Consider the following 14927-nt stretch of genomic DNA (forward strand, 5'->3'; position numbering starts at 1 on the left):
GATGTTTCTGTAATGTGTGCTGGTGTGGAGGTTATGAAGGAGATGATGACTAGGTTTTTCTTCAAAATACTGGGGGAATTTTTCACAACTACCCATTATTCTCCGGTATTCCTAACACAATTTAAGTAATGAGATAAAGCAATCATCAAGTCAAATTACATCCCTCCTCCACCTCGGCTTCTCCTTTAGCAAAGGGCTGATGACAAACTAGGAATCTGATTTGTTATTGAATTACTTTTACCACATAGGAGTTCATTAAGTTAGAGCGTCCAATAAAAACTCTCATCTATCAAACGGCAGGACAGACTGAAAACCACTTAGCAGAGCCGTGTTCATTTCCACATTTCCTTCTGTGATCACATGGCTCGCTTTCTGGCCCACAGTCATGAGAACTTAGGGTGCATCAAACCTGCAAAGATGTAAGCTTGGGACTCTGGCAGGATCCTATTACACCGCTGCACCCTTTAGGACAGGTATCTATAGCAGCCAGGACTGACTTGAGAGTCTGTCTTGGACAGCATGCCACCCAGGGCCCTGTCACAGGCAGAACATATGTAAGGAGAAGATCCCTGCTGGATCAGGCCCATGCTCTATCTAGACCAGTGTCCTGTTTAAAATAAAAGAAAAAAAATGCAATTTCAGACTGCATAAAAATGCTATTTTAGAGGGAATGTGAAAATGGATAAATTTTAAAGACACCACCAGTAATAGTTGGGAACCTACTTTCTAGCTACCACCTTATTATTTTTGAATCTCATTTACCACTGCAGATTGCTTGTTTAAACTGTCAAGATTCAGGAGCTCTTATCTCAAGGAGCGGTAAGAGTGGGATAAGGAGAGCATTTGTTCAAAGCTGCAGCTTTCAAACGCTCTATTGCCTCTCTGTGCCTACGTATTTGCTGAGCAACCACCGAGCCTCCAATCACACTGTTTAGCATTCTGGGGTAACGCCTGTTCACCCAGGCTCAGACTGCACTGTAAGGAACATAGGAATCTTAACTAATACCAAGTCAGACCATTGGTCCATCTAGCCCAGTATTGTCCATACTAGCTTGCAGCAGCTCTCCAGGGTTTTAGGCAGGAGCCACTCCTCCTTAGACTTTCTGAGGATTGACTCTGCACACAAATCATGTGCTCTATTGCTGGGCCACAGCCCTTCCCTATCACCATCTCACATTATAACACGGACCAGCAGTGTGGTGGTGCCCTTCAGATAATGCTGGACTCCAACTCTCATCAGCCCCAGACAGCATGGTTAATGGCCCAGCAGTATCTGGAAGGCACCACATCAGTTTCATCACCCAACATTTACTGAGAGTGCACCCAATTGCAGCACAGTTGCACATTGCAACAAAGGATACCAGGTGCCATAAACGGTTATTCAGGAGAGCTTGCCTGCCAATTCAGAGATGGAAGAGAAATTCAATTCAGTTTGTGTTGAAAAGTAAAGCTTGCAGACTTAACATATAGAATAAGAGATCAAGAAGGACATACGTTTAGAGAAGACTGGAAAAAGTTTTTTGAATATATGGGAAATAACTGTGTGCTGCTGAAAATGCTGGCAGCATTAAGATAAATTCAACAGTGTAAATAAATTTTGATGGAGGTAATAATGGAATATTGAATGGTATAGTTTTTGTAAAATATGCAGGGATTTATGATATGCAAAATGAACCATGGAAAGAGAAGAATGGAAGTCATTGATATCTTAAGGATGTAAAAATGAGTGCTTTAAATTGTAAAACAGAAAAGTTAATAAAAAATATATATAAACGAAAGGTGAACTTTCACACTTTGAAATTTTGCACTTCCCAAAACAGTATGTGAACTGGAGCACAGCCATCTTTTGAATTTCACACTGCCCTGAATTTTGTAATGCACTTCTCCAGTCAAGTCTTGTGTACAAAAACACATATATTAGCATAATATATGCTGATGAAATGCATATACTAGTGAAAAGAAGATATACAAATGCATTCTATATGGGGAAATTGTTTTGCAATAACAAGAGGCAAAATGGCACACAAAATGTGTGTATTAGGAGAAACGTGCACTAAAATGCTGACAAGTAAAAAAATAAAAAATACAAACTGATGCGGAGAACTGAATTTAAGATTGGAAAAATGAAAAACTAGGAGAAACTGGAACAGATTTGCCCATCCATAACCATCTTCTCATTGAGGTATGCCAGATAAGCTTCAGAAGAACCCTATTCCAGACTACATTTGGTGGCCATCACGTGGGGTAGATGCACCTGAGTTGATGTAAGCAACTACAATCTTGGGTTGAGGTATTTTGGCTTGGCTGGTGCTATCACCCACTGTGGCAACAGGGGGCCTCTTGTAGCAAGGAAAGGTGAACCTGGATCAAAATGAGAAGTTTGCGGAAAGAGGCATGGTGAGGTCAGAAGCCAATGATGGCAGTTGGTTCAAGTCAGGGTGTAGGAATGGAGGAAGTAGGGCTGATGCATACTAGAGAACCAGGGAAGAGACTCACAGGGCCTAGAAGAGAAGCAGAAACAAATGAGAACAGGAAAGAGGGATAAGAAATGAGACCTGATCAGCATCGCATCCACAGCCTGCCCGCACACATTTCCACACACTTGGAGTACCTTGCTAGTCAGTCTCGTAACTAAGGCGAAGCTCATTTGTTTGTGTGTTGATAAATCAGAAACCAAGTTTCATGCCTTTAATTCTTTCTGACTTTTAGCAGTACTTTGCAGATTAACCTCTTAACACTCAATCATGCTATGATAGACACAGGTAATAAGCATATTGTACTGTTAACAGGCCTCAGGGACTGAAACCTCGTAGATGCTGAGGAGGTATTTATCAATCTCTGTGCGTAATTACTCTTCTTAGAAAGGGGAGGGGAAGAAAGGGGGCTGTCAATGGAATTGAATGGCTAAATCCATCTTTGTGACTGAAGCATAAGAGAAAAGCTGTCATTAGGGAATGGCAATGGTTAGAGGAGAGTAAAAGATGCTCAGGAATAGCATCCGACACCTTGATATGAAAATCTAATTCCATATGCATAGTCACTTTTTTATGAACATGCCTGCAAGTTAATCTTCCTGGGATGCTTATGCAAAGAGGCTGATCAGAAATTAAGTGTCTCCTTGAATTGGTGCTCAACCCTCACCTCACGGTTCAGATTGTGCCTCCTGGGAGACTGAGGCATCCAGCACAGATGAGCAAATGGCAAATCTGCTGTGATTTTCAGCAGATTGCATTCAGAACAGGAAGTCAAACTGGCATTTGCTTAACTTGGGCTCAAGTTGGTGCTGCTGACTTCAGATCTAGTTTAAACCAGTCCCAGGCTCACCTCTCATTGGAGGTGAAGAAGAAGCAAAGTGCATCTAGAAGAAATTATTTGTGTGAGATCTTATTGAGGAGGGCGGAAAGTTTGCATATTCCTCCCCCCCCCCCCGCCGCCTGTGTTGATTAGGAACGGTTGCCATTCGGTCTCCATCTCTCCATAAGCACCTTCCAGCTATCCATCAATGTCACACACAGATAGGAGTCCAAATGCAATCATTCTGACCCATCAGCTTTCTCCTAGTCTGGAAGAGATGAACGACAATGATTTGCTGTCAAGGTCTTCACAATCTCTGTGACTGGAGAGAGGAGGCATGGACTGATAAGCTCTGGGAGGCTGGGGTGTGTGTGTGTGCTTCTGACCACTTGGGGCCTTTATATATTTGCTTGCTGTTGGCAACTTCAACGAATCTTTTGTAACAAGTAAAGAAGGATGGAAGGAGACAGGGACAGGCTGCAGACTAGAAGGGGGGAGCTCTGCAAAGCACACAGCTGGGTGGGTGGGAGGGAATGAAAATCTGTGCCAAGAATTTGGACTTAAGGATATACGTTTTCCAGCCACCTCTGCTTTCAGCAATCATATCCAGATTGCGAGGCAGCTACCTTAAGTATTTATATCATGTTACATTTCTCTTAAAATGGACTTTGAACACTTATATTTCCTTTAGACTCTTGGAAGGCTTGCTAACTTCTTCTTTCTTACTGGCCTTCTCCTGTGTCTCACCACCAGCCTGATCCGAAGGACAAGTAATGCGAAGGAGTTGAGCAGATGAAGCCCCTTGACTACTGCATATCTGGCTGCTGCGAAAAAGCACAGGATTTGGGTTGGTACCCAAACCTCAAAAGACAATTGGCAACTTTTGCTGTCAGAGAGTGGGTGGGCAATTTGGGACTGGGATGTTTTGGAAAACGTTTTTTTTAAAAAAAATATTATTATTGTTGTTGTTTTTATTTAACCAACATAGGGAAAAAGAAAGACATTATAATATGTTGATAAACAGAAGGAAAAGCTAAACACACAATCTAGATCACCAAACAGATTTCTGGAAAGGGTATCTGTATATTGGGGCAGTTCCCAGTAAATAATAATGGTTGGAGCACATGTCCACCCTGTGTTTAGATGGGTGGTGGGCGATGCATCCTATTTTTTACCCCTTGCTAAACTAGGAGTAGAAATGACACCATTAATGTTTTGAGGTAGATTTTGTTCTTGCTTCATGCTTCGGCATCGCTCTGACACAAGCACAAAAACAGGCAGCTTTCATTGAATGGTTATATGAATGGTTCTGTTTGTGCTGGAACCTCTATATGTCTGTTGTTTTCTTCCCCACCCCCTTCTGCTCTTAGACTGTTACCATAGCATGCATTTCTCTTGAGAGGTTCTCAGTCCAAGGTGTGTTCATCAGATTGCGTAGTGATATAAATCCACTTGCCTTCATTTTGGTCCTTCTAAAAAGCCTTCTTCTAGTCACCATTTTCAAGTATTCCTTTTAAAAAAGCCTGGAACAGGTTTGCGAAGTGAATGGTGGGGTTGGGTGGGGATGTCCTGGCCTGCTCCCTTGGCTTTAGCAGTGGCAGGAGACCATTGCCTCAGAAGAGCGAGGAACATTCTCAGGGATGACTCACACCCTTGCCAGCACCTTTTTAATCTCCTGCCCTCGGGCAGGAGATATAGAAGCATGATAAGTTGCAGCAACAGATTAAAGAACAGTTTCTACCTGTGGGCTGTGAGGCTACTGAATGGAAGACAGCAACATTGCAGATGACGTTCGGGGTTGGTGGTTGTACGACAGCACACAGAGTGTAACAAGGACTGAGAGATTGGGGGGGAGGGAGGGCTCATATAATCTCATTGTAAACAAGTGGTAAAGTGACAATAAAGTATTTCTATTCTATTTCTATTAGCAGGAAACATCAGGCACAGCTTTATGGAGTTGAGCAGAGCAGCATTACAGATCAAGCCACTGTTAAGGTCATAGGAACAGAAGCCTGCAGCAACATTGGCTACACAAGGAGGCTTACCATATCAGTGCAACTGCAATGTGAAAAACCATGGCTACCGTAGATTAAATGGGTTTCAAACTCATCTAACCATCCAGTTCCTAACAAGCTGGGAACTGCTGATCTGTTATGAAGTGGCTAGCAATGAGCAGGGTGTGTGGCAAGTAGAGTGGTGCCTCGGTTTAAGAATAGTCCGGTTTAAGAATGATTCGGTTTACAAACTCTGCAAAACTGGAAATAGTGTGTCCTGGTTTGAGAACTTTACCTTGGTCAAACAACGGAATCCAAAGAGTGGAAGGGCACCAGCGGCAGGAGGCCTCATTAGGGAATGTGCAACCTCGGTTTAAGAATGGTTTTGGTTTAAGAACGGACTTCCGGAATGGATTAAGTTCGTAAACCGAGGTACCACTGTATAAAAGTTAAAGAATAATGTTGGATTACTGAAGTACAGCTGTGCCCAGAAACCCAGAAAACTCTGGCCAGCTCAATCAGTCTTCAAAAGTATAATTCAGCCTCCGGGATCCTCATTGTCTTATTTTCCATGCTTCTCCCAGAACCTCTCTTCCTCCAATCCTTCAAGTTTTATAACCAGCCAAATATTTCTGCAATTGCATTACTATCACTCGTCTTTTTCTCCATCCCCCAGACAGACTCCAATATCAACTTAGGCAATCAATTCTGTTCAGATAGAGGACTGTTCATTTTTTACTGATAAATGTTTAAACAAAAGCCTAAATTATTAATTGGGGAAATTTTTTCCCCTGTTCTTTTTCACATTGTCTCGGAGGATGCAACTGGAGAGTTTGGAAAGAAAGGGATCTATAGAGATGAAGTGGTGGTAGTACTTTATGGTTTCGGAATGGGAAAGTTTCCCATCCACCCCTCCCTAAGTAGATTTTGGAGTCTATCCAGTGTCCTGTATCTGGTAAATCAGAGCAGTGGGAAGAAGAAAAAGAAAAGAATACTGGGAAAATGAAATATAAATGTATAATAATAACTTGAAAAGAAACTAGAGTAGTACCAGTAGCAGCAGCAGTAATAATAGTAATACTGAGGTGACATCAGTGCCAGCATTTTTATTTACTTATTGATAAAATATGTGTACACTGTTGTGTAGTAAAAAATGTATCAAAGCGGTTTACAGCAATTAAAACATAAAACTATACTATGGAAACAATGAAGACGTTAAAAACAGACATCAGTTAACCATTGTGGAATGATGACGATGATGATGATAGTAGTAATAATAATAATAATAATAATAATAATAATAATAATAATGATGTATTACAGTGGTACCTTGGTTCTCAAACTTAATCCGTTCCGGAAGTCCATTCCAAAACCAAAGCGTTCCAAAAGCAAGGGGCGTTTTCCCATAGAAAGTAATTCAAAATGGGTTAATTTGTTCCAGACTTTTAAAACAACCCCTAAAACAGCAATTTAACATGAATTTTACTATCTAATGAGACCATTGATCCATAAAATGAAAGCAATAAACAATGTACTGCAGTCACACAGTTGATCAATCAGTAGCTGGACTGGGTTCCACAGTGTCAGACACAAAAAGAGCCGCATAAACAAAAACGCAAAATAAATAGCAAAAACAGACAGACCTCAATGTAACACTCAAAATGGAAGTGTGGTACTCAAATTGGAAGCATAACACTCAAAACGGAGCACGTTCAGCCTCCAAAAAAGTTTGCAAACCGGAACACTTACTCCCAAGTTTGCAGTGTTTGGGTTCCTAGTTGTTTGAGTACCAAGGCATTTCGAGAACCAAGGTACCACTGTAGTCATCCCCCACCCATCTGACTGGGTTGCCCCAGCCACTCTGGGCAGTCTCCAGCATAATAAAAGCACAGCAAAATGTCAGACATAAAAAACATCCTAATACAGGGCTGCCTTTAGATGTTTTTGGAAAGTCATGTTGCTGTTTATCTCTCTGACATCTGATGGGAAGATGTTCACAGGGTGTTCCACCACTACTCAGAAGGCCCTCTGCCTGCTTCTCTGTAACTTAGTGTGGCAGCTAGCTAACAAACAACCCTGTATGGCAGGTCAGTATTATTGGCCACCAATTGCAGATGGAGAGTTGAGACTGAGGAAGACTCTTGTCCAAGTCCCTGTCTTGGTTTACAGACCTGTCTTGCACCCATAGGCTACGCCAGCATCCATGTTGTTGTGCCTGTGGACATAGCAGTGTACATTCTGTGAGGGCCCTGCTTCCCAAGTAATAGATGCAGGGGGGGGGGCTGGAATGTATAATAAGATATGGTGCAACATTTATACTTCCACTCAACCGGCACAAGCTAAAACCTGACTTGAGAATTAAAGCTTTTATTTTAGAAAAGGAATACACAGATAAGCCATGTCTGGAAAGAAGTGGGGATTTTCTTGCAGGCACAGAAGTTTGGTGGTGGATTAGATTTATTTGTTCCTTTGTTGGCCGCCACGAGGATGTGCACCCATTCGCAATTCACTCTAAGGTTGCCAGCGTTTTAGCTAGCTGTTGTAGCTATATTTTTAACACCAACACTCCCCACTAGAGATGGAGAGATGGAAGGATCTGCCAGTTTCATGTCTCTCAGTTTCCTTTCTTTGTTTCCAATCTTAAAATCAACTCTCCATGTTTCTGCTGCAATTTGTGCAATCCTCATGAGAATTCTTTAGCATTTTAGAATGAATTTCTCCCAACAAACACATTTCTGTTTGAAGTTTTGACTAATGAAAACATTTTTGCAAGCAGCTTCTCCCTAATAGAATGCATTTTGGTCTGTTATCTTCACTAATAATACTAATAATATATTTGGTTTTATGCAGACTTTCCCCTAATAAATGCATTTTTGTAATAGGTTTTTCATTGGAAAACGGTATAGAAAATTTCAGATCAGTGCAAATTTTGAATGATGGTTGTGCATCAGTTTTTTTTCAAAAAGTGCAAATTTGGTAAATTCAGCATTAACTGTGAACTGAATCTCTCCCCAATCCCTACTCCCCACGTCACTGATGTTCCAGTGGCAGAACTACCTGAGTTTTGGAGGAGAAGTCGCTGGAGAACAAAGCGTGTTTTTGCAATAATTGATCCCTTTTTTTAAAAAAAAAAAAAGCAGGGGTGGGGACCATTTCATTTGTTGGGGTAGTAGCCTGGGAACTGTGAAAGGAGCATTGCCCCACCAACCTGTCTGCCCTAAGCCAAGCCCCCTTACAAAAAGGATAGGAGGGGACACTGGCGATGATCTTCTTCCTCAGTGTTGCCCTTGTAGAAATCAACAGGAAGAGAATGGGGACAAAACTAGAATTAGTTGGCTCTGCTTCTGCCTGTCATTGACTCTGACTCCACCTGCTGTTCACCTCCCTGCTAGCCCCAAAGGACACCAGCCACAACTGCCGAGGGAGTGAGGATATGCTGCAATATTTTGTTGCTGGTTGAACTTGCTGTGGCAACTAACCTGTATGTACAGGGCAATATACTTGAGTATATAGATACTGAGGTCAAACCACAGTCTCAAGTCTAGTCCGTTTTCATTTAGGAGACCACAGGGGAAAGCTGCAATGAGATCCATCTTGGAAGGAAGAAAGTACATGAATGTAAGAAATAAATACTCTTAATATCATGCCCTGCTCCTGACCTTTCCAGAAACATTTTGCTGGTCCCTGTGGGAGACTGGATTAGTCTTTTATCCTTGGAACTATGGTTAAATTATATTGCAGAGTAAAACATCTGCTCTCAAACTAGGAAGCTGTGGGAAGCCTTACTCCTGTTTTGGCCCACTAGATATCCTTATCTAGTGGTTTTGATTAGAAAACCCATAACCACCTGCCCATTCCATTATGTGATGTCTTATGGTGTCATATGATGGACTGGCGAAGCTACAATACAAAATTCCAAAGGAGGAATCAGGAACATGTTCTAAGCAGGCATAAATATATACCCAGTACTTCACAGCACTGGCGGAGGAACAGGAGTGCGGGGGGAGCCCACTGCCCCTGGCAGCGCAATCCCAGTATGGTGCCATCATGGCTGCCCCCCACCACCAGGACGTGCTCCTCACCCCAGAACATGTGCCAGCCCCACCTGCTCTCCCCCCCCCCCCCGGTGCTGGAGCATGAAGCTCTGCCACTGCTTCACAGTGGTCTGTGGGTGAGCTTTTCCTCCAAATTCCAAAATACCAGATGCCCACTCCACCGTAACATGGATCAGAGCTTCCATTCTGGTGCCCCTCTTCTATGGATCATCATTCCTGTTGGGATGTGACTGGTGCACACTATCTGCACTTTCCAGAAATGATACAAGACATTTCTGTCCTGACAAGCTTTCCTAGCTGGATAAATAGGTCTCTGCTGTGGGTGTCTACTTTTATTGCTGGGGCACAAGGCAAAGTACAAGATGCCCCACCCCCTCACCATTCCATGTACAGAAGCTGAATGGACTGGCAGTTCACTCTTACGTCAAGTCTTGTCAATGGGATTTCATACTCCACCACATCTGATTAGTAGGACAAATTAGGATGCTAAGAACAGACCAAGTGGCAACAGAGGGAAATAGACTGGGACCTCAGGACAAACGGCTGGGAACTGCCACCACCCAGCTTCTGCCCCCTGATGCCGTCATCCAACTTTGCCTAATAGTAGGGTCAGCCCTGCTTCTGAACATCAGGCAGAGACTTTTTTTAAAGAGAAAGGTCTTTGATGGAGACTGCAGGCTGTTTTACTTTTGTTTTCTTTTTGTTGCTGCCTTGGGATTATGTTTCCCTCTTTATTGTTGACCTGCTGATTGTTTTTAGTGGTTATTTTGCTGATTTATGCTGCTCTTGGTTTTTCTAAGAAAAACCTGGACTTGAGAAAATGCAAAGGTTTACGGTATAAAACATGCCAAATCATATCACAGAATAAAGAATGTGATTAGCAAAATCATATTGAAGAACACAAGAAAAAGGCAAAGAATAACAGAAAAGAGAGATGTGTGTATAAGGGATATCTGTCTATCTATCATCTATCTATCATCTATCTATCATCTATCTATCTATCATCTATCTATCTATCATCTATCTATCTATCTATCTATCTATCTATCTATATCTATCTATCTATCTATCTATCTATCTATATCATCTATCTATCTATCTATCTATCATCTATCATCTATCTATCTAATCTATCTATCTATCTATCATCATCTATCTATCATCTATCATCTATCTATACATATAGTCCTATGACATATGCCAAAAACATAAACAGATGCTGTCAATGATACTCATAACTTTTCAGCAAAATCATATGAAGGAAACTAGCCCATCAGGTTGAGCATGATCTTGGAACTTTACACTCCAGTGCTTTTGATTTGTTTCTGTTTCTTTCAGTTTTGTTTTTCTTTGGTTTATATGTTGAGTTGATGCCATTCAATTATATCATATGCTCTGGCTTTTTTTGAAGAACAGTGGGATACCTTTTAAATATATACATTTTATTTTATTTTTTGCAACAAGAAACAACTGATTGTTTTAAAAAGCTCCAGAAATATACTAGTCACTGTTGTACAACAATACAATGCAATGGCCCTTAGCCACAAGCTTATGATTTAAAACAGGGTTGGGGACCATGTGACTCTCCAGATGTTGCTGGATCTAAACTCTCTCCATCCCTGACCATCGGCCCTTCTGGCCAATCTATCTGATTAGGATTACCATATTTTTAAGCAAGCTGTACTCCTATATCCTTAAGAGAAGTCTGGCACATGGAAATCAAGCAGTTTTGCTTTGTTGCCCAGCTGGCCAGCCTTGTGTGCAAATTCCTTTCCTTGGGTCTGATGCAACAAGGCCATGATTCAACACCAGCTCTCTTTTGCACCACACCTCCCTTGGAGTGATGCAATCACTTGAGCAACCCTTACCTTGGATGATCCAACAGGTTAGGGCAGCAGTGGGGAACCAGTGGCCTTCTAGACGTTACTGGACTGCAATTCCCATCACCCCCTGATCATTAACCAAACTGGCTGGGGCTCCATAGTGAGTGGTGGGGCAGAGCAGGATAGTGTGGCTCACCTGGCTTCCCAACACAGAGGCAACCAAGAGGGAGAGGGGGAAGGCAGCAGGGAAAGAAGTGCAGGTGCAGCAATGGAGCCAATCCAGCACTCCTGCCACTATGCCTGCACTGTGCTAACCTCCATGTCCATCTCTTTCTCAGTTATTGCCAGGGACTGGACAGAGGGGGAATGGTGGAGACTGCCTCCCCAGCCTGACCCTTCCAGAGAAGAAGATGACAGTTCAGAATTACAACAGGGGTTTGAGGGAGGTCACAGCTCAGAGGAAGATGGGGGGGGGTTGGGAAATAATGGGAGAGGAGGAGGAGGAGGCAGAGCCGGAGCAGCTGGCTGACACGTTATCACTAGAAAGAATTCCAGACCCACCATCTCCCAGAACCTGGTGAGCCTTAAAAGTAGGAGAGCAAAGAGCTTGGAGACAGATGACCCTAAGCAGCAACCATAGCTGTGCTGGTGCTGTTGATGAATGAGAAGAGGGAGAAAAGTGGGGTGGAGATTTACTCGGGACAACACCATTATTCCAAGAAGCTGCATTCTCAAGCCTATCTCTGTAAATATTGAATAAATGCAGATGGTAAGGACTTTTCCTTGTCTTATCTGTTCCTGGCAACCTGCCTTGGGGGTTGGTTCCTTTGCTGCCTGACAGTTATCGCCTGTGACTTCCGTGTTGGAAAACCAGGTGAGCAATGATGCTCCAACTCACCAGCAGTTACTGCAGGGGCTGATGAGAGCTGGAATCCAGGGACATTTGAAGGTTCACACTGTCCCCATCCCTGATGGAAAATGGCAGGGCTTGCCTATGGTAGGGCTCAATGTTACACTCCTCTATCCCAGGGCATTTCCCACCTTGAGGCTACATAGCCCTAAACTGCAACCCCAGCTATTGACATGAAATGATCACAGATCTATGCAAGCAGCAGCAGTGGGGTTGGCTGGTTATGACTGCCAGCCAGTTTGCTCTAGCAAATACCTTACACGGTGGATGAGGGCTTACTCATCCAGCAAACAGAATGGATGTTGCTATGGCATGGAAAAACATGCACAGCATGGAAATCAGGCAAGTGATGGGAGACACAAATAAAATGACATGCTATTTATTCATTCAAGCCGGTCTCGTCGGAAGCAGCCGTTGTTTACCTCGGCATTGTAACAAATCCCTTCTAGAAAACCAGGAGAGAGTGTGTGTGTACACATTATAAACGATACCTTTTAAAAAAAACAACAACACAGCAACAGCAAGTAAAACAACACATTTTGCTCTGTGGACAAAAGCCTGCCAGCAAGGAAAATCTTGCCTGTCTGTTTGTTTGCTTTTTGGTCAAGGATGGAAATAAAATGTGGTGTTCAACAGATGCTCCAATGGTGTGGGATCTTCACTGGCTGCCGATATGTTACTGGGTCCAATGCAAGGTGTTACTGTTTGCATTTAAAATGCTGATTTACCTGGGACCTGGGTTTTTGGTGGACCACCACTTTCTCCAGATCAGCAATTCTGGCTCTGAGATCAGTTTGAGGAGTGTGCACTTGTGGTCCCATCAGCAAATGTATTTCATCATGTGGGAATGCAGGACAGGGCTTATGGGTAGTTGTGCTTTGGCTTAGGAACTTCTTCCTCCTCAGAGTCACAGATGCTGTTGACTTATATTTTCTCCTAGGCCTTTAGAGGAGCTGGTCAGTTTGCCCTGGGTTTTTCAGGAGCCCTTTTAAGCTGCTCTGTTGCTACTGTCTTATTGCTTATTTTCTTTTACTGTTACCTTTTTTACCCCACCTTTTCTCCAAGGAAAAGTGGCCTATAGGGCTCTCCTCACAACAGTCCTATGAGGTTGGTTAGACTGAGAGGCAATGTCTGCCTCAAAGTTACACAGGGAGCTTCATGGCTGAGTGGGGTTTTGAACCCACATCTTCCAAGTCCTAGTCTAAACTCTACATAGGTAAAGGTAAATGGACCCCTGGCCATTAGGTCCAGTCATAACTGACTCTGGGGTTGCGGCGCTCATCTCGTTTATTGTCTGAGGGAGCTGGCGTACAGCTTCTGGGTCATGTGGCCAGCATGACTAAGCTGCTTTTGGCGAACCAGAGCAGCACACGGAAACGCCGTTTACCTACCTGCCGAAGCGGTACCTATTTATCTACTTGCACTTTGACGTGCTTTCGAACTGCTAGGTTGGCAGGAGCAGGGACCGAGCAACGGAAGCTCACCCCGTCACGGGAATTCAAACCGCCAACCTTCTGATTGGCAAGTCCTAGGCTCTGTGGTTTTTCCCCACAGCTCCACCCGCGTCCCATAAACACTATATACCACACTGATTATTGTTACATTGTGATTTTATTTCCATTTGTTTTAATAACTGTACTGGTATTATTATGACTATTTTGGAAACTACTCTGGGGTGTCGACAGAAAGCAGTATAGAATTATAATCATTTATTTATTGCATTTATACACTGCCCTTCCTCCTCAAGGAGCCCAGGGCAGAAAACATCTGCAAAAGCATTATAAAACATTATAAAAGCAATCACAATGAAGAACATCTAAAAGCAGTTACCGTGGTAGACTGTCCTTCATTAGGTTTTTTTAAAACAGAGGTTGGAGGGCCATCTGTCAGTGATTCTTTAGCTGTGATTCTTGCATTGTGGGGGGTTAGACTAGATGAATGTTTGTGGTCCCTTCCCACTCTACAATTCTGTGAATCATGAATTCCAACTCCACATCCATGCCACATGTTCTGCACTACATTAAACAGATAAATCAATATTTACAAATCCCAGTGCAATCCATGGCTTTGTCAACATGAAAACATTTTACCGTGAAATACTGAATCTTTTTTTTTTTACTGTATTTCATTTTCACTTTAGATAATATAATATTCATTATTCAGCACAGCTGAATTCACCCTTTTTGTGTGTGTGCCTCAAGTAATGTCCCTAGAGACGAAAAATCAAGAGTGAAGCAAGTAACTTTTTAAACGGAGAGTGAGCAGAGAAAAGTGGTTGTGAGGTAGGAAAAGATGTACATATTAAGGCCTTAGAAAATCTGAGCCGATTTCCACATGATGCAAAGAAGTCACTTTTTCTTTAATGACTCAAATATTGAGGCTGTTGAAACTATTTAAATATTAAGTCAGACGGGGAGGCTGGGAAGCATTAGAAGCTGGGATGAGCTGAAATGGGAGAGAGCTCAGAAACATTTGCATCTCCTATAAAATCCCCCCCCCCCATTTAAGCAAGTTTAGTAGAGTCCAACCAGCCATGACACCCAGGCATGTCATTAACTCTGTGTTCTACCTACTAATCTCCTGCTATATATATTTGCCCTCATTCTTCGGTCTCAATTTCTTGTTCCCTTATTATCTTGTCTAGGGTGAGGGCAGTATTTTTGCTGGTCTGCTGCTGCTTTCATAGCAAAAATGGCACCACTCTTCAAATTCCTTTTCTACTTTTGCCTCTCTTTGGGTGCTGCCTCTTAACTCTGCTACCCTAAGGCTAAGTTGTTCACTCTGAAAGCAGGATGGGAAGTGTCAATATGGCTCATTATCTTTGCTCTTGTTCTTCTCTTTGTTCTTATTC

The sequence above is a fragment of the Podarcis gaigeae genome (assembly GCF_964106915.1).
Source record: "Podarcis gaigeae genome assembly, chromosome: 8".
NCBI lineage: Eukaryota > Metazoa > Chordata > Lepidosauria > Squamata > Lacertidae > Podarcis > Podarcis gaigeae.